The sequence below is a fragment of the Silene latifolia genome, chromosome 11, assembly GCF_048544455.1.
Source record: "Silene latifolia isolate original U9 population chromosome 11, ASM4854445v1, whole genome shotgun sequence".
NCBI classification, from domain to species: domain Eukaryota; kingdom Viridiplantae; phylum Streptophyta; class Magnoliopsida; order Caryophyllales; family Caryophyllaceae; genus Silene; species Silene latifolia.
In genome coordinates, this window is record NC_133536.1 from 47,703,710 (window position 1) to 47,706,489 (window position 2,780).

A 2,780-nucleotide genomic window follows, 5' to 3' on the forward strand; every position below is an offset into this window, starting at 1 on the left:
CACAATTCTCACATATCCCACTTGGGATTGATGAAGATGCCGTCATGGCATTGACATGATGCTTTGGTGATTTTGAGACTTCTTCAAGTCTAGCCATAGTTTTTTCAAAATTCAAATTGATTGTGTCAATATGAGCACTAAGTTGAGCACCCAATTGAGTAACGGAGTCCACTTCATGCTTTCCTCCTCTAGTAGCTTTGCGAGGTCTACTATATTGTGAGTTATGGACCGCTATTTCCTCAATCTTGTTCCATGTTTGATTGTCATCAACTTCGGTGAACATTCCATTTGATCCCATGTTGAGAATGTTCCTTGAATCTTCATATAAACCGTTCCAAAATTGTTGTACCAAGAACCATTCGCTAAGTCCATGGTGAGGACATGAGCGACAAATTCCCTTGAACCGCTCCCAAGCTTCATACAAAGATTCTTCATCCCTTTGCTTAAAACCCGTAATTTGAGCTCTTAACATGTTAGTCTTTTCCGGTGGGTAGAATTTTTTGTAGAAAGCTAGACCCAACTTCTTCCAAGAGTCTATTCCGAGAGTGGCCTTGTCAAGGCCCTTCAACCATTGTTTCGCGGTGCCGATTAGAGAAAAAGGAAATAAGACCCATCGAATTTGGTCTTGAGTCACACCGGTTTGAGAGATTGCATCACAATAGTCGCAAAAGGTTTCCATATGAGAATGAGGGTCTTCACTAGGCATCCCCCCAAATTGGCTCCTTTCGATTAGTTGGATAAAGGCGGATTTGGCAATAAAATTTCCGGTTAGATGTTGTGGTGTAGGAGTACCATTGGGTAGGTTCTCCTCGGTGGGTACGGAGTGTGACGAGAATTTAGGCATTGTAGGTTGATTTTGTGGGGTATTGTGTAATGGGTTCTCCTCTCCTTCTATTGCGAAAGGGTTGATGAACTCAATAGTTGGTTGAACAACTTCACTAATACCTCTCAAATTCCTCCTAGCAAATCTCCAATTGTTCGTCAAGGTTCTTTCAATTTCACGGTCAAAAGGTAACAAATCACCTTGTGACCTTCTAGACATGCAAAATATCAAACAACTCGAAAACAATTAGAACAAACCTTGAGGAGTTTTACTTCCCCAAAGCGAAGAAAGACACAACTAATAACAATAAAAGGAAATCTAAATCAAGTAAACACCGTCCCCGACAACGGCGCCATTTTTGATCGGTCCGTTTCGTGTTCACAATTAAAGGTGTGGTCGTTGGGTCACGTCCGAATCAAAACACAATTTATAGCTTCACAAACAACTCTACAATTAGTAAAGAGGCAAGTAAAGGTCGGATCCCAAGGGACGGGTATTGAAATGAGATTTCTATTGAAACTAGTGGTGTCTTAGGGGTGTCACAATTTGGGTTGATGTAGAAGGTCACTAACTAAAATAGCAATGAAAATAAACAAGCAAGATGAATTAAAAGGGGTGTAAACAATTGATTAAAAAGCACTAGGGTGTCATGGGATCATAGGGGAATCATGCGAATTGATCATACAAACATGTTCTCAAATTATAAGCAAGTAATTATTGTTGTGATGGATTGAGTTGGGTTATATCTTACAATCCTAGGAAAGTTTGGGTCCCAGAGCCGAATCGATTAGATTGTACAACACCTACAAGTCGACTTAATCTTCCCTACTCAACAACATGCATGGTCTAATGAGACTCGAGTTGGGTTATGTCTTACAAGTCTCATTGAAAAGATAGGAGATGGTGGTAAATGCAAGGATTCATAGGCTTAGCATTTCATCAAATATAACATGTGCATGAGTTGAGATCAAAACAAGCAAGCAAATAAAACATGAAAGCATATTAATTTAAGCATGAATCATTCCCATGTTGGTTTCCCCTAATCACCCATTAACCCTGGCTAAGAGACTACTCACTCATTATCATGTTGATCATGCTAGTAAGGTTGTCAATCATACCAACAAAATGAGACATGATGAATAAATGAAAGTAATTAACAATAATTAAAAAGGGATTAAGAGAATTATACCTACTAATGATTCCAATAATAAAGCAAAGATAAAAGAAGTACTTGATGCTTGATTGAGAGGTTGTCAATCTCCCAATAATAACCCAAATAATCTTCAATTACCCAAAATAAAGGATGAACAAAAGAGAGATTAAGGAAATAAAACTTGTATTAGAACTTGATTAATTGTTGATTACAAAACTAAAGAGAGATTTGATTGATATTAACTACTCTAATTATTGATAAGAAGAACATGCTCTTCTAATTAGACTAATGGGGTATTTATAGTGGAAATTAGGGGGATGCATTAGGGTTAACTAAGGGCTAAACTAGTAATTACACTTTTTAGATTGAGCAGGGAGGAGCCGGTATTTTCCGAAGGAAGGGCTTCTTTCTTTGTAGCTTGGAGAAGACGAAAATGCGCTGTAGAGGAATCCGAGCGGATCAGGGTCGGGACGGGCGGATTCTGGCGATGGAATCCGAGCGGATTCAAGAGAATCCGGGCGGATTGTGGTGATGGAATCCGAGCGTCTTGGTGGAAAACCGCACGGATTATGCAGGTGGAGGACGGCCGGATTGTAGACAATCCGCACGGATTGTGCCTCAGCAAGACTTCTTCTTCTTTTCTTCCCTTTTCTTCATAAATTCCTTGGGGATTTCCTTGAGGACTCAAGGATCCTTTCTCAACATTGCTCATCTACTATCATATATACAAAGGCCTTCTAATCTTGTTTCTCCTTGATGCTTGGTCATTGATTTCGATCAATTTAGTCTCGTTTTGCCATGAAA

The 2,780-nt window shown here is 39.4% G+C and overlaps 1 non-coding gene across 1 annotated transcript; it reads left to right on the forward strand.

Annotated features, from left to right (window-relative positions):
* The first annotated feature begins 365 nt into the window (after nt 1–365).
* LOC141615503 (small nucleolar RNA R71) lies at nt 366–472 on the forward strand. The gene has a single exon (XR_012529922.1). It is a non-coding gene; the product is annotated as a small nucleolar RNA R71 (small nucleolar RNA).
* Nucleotides 473–2,780: the final 2,308 nt, after the last annotated feature.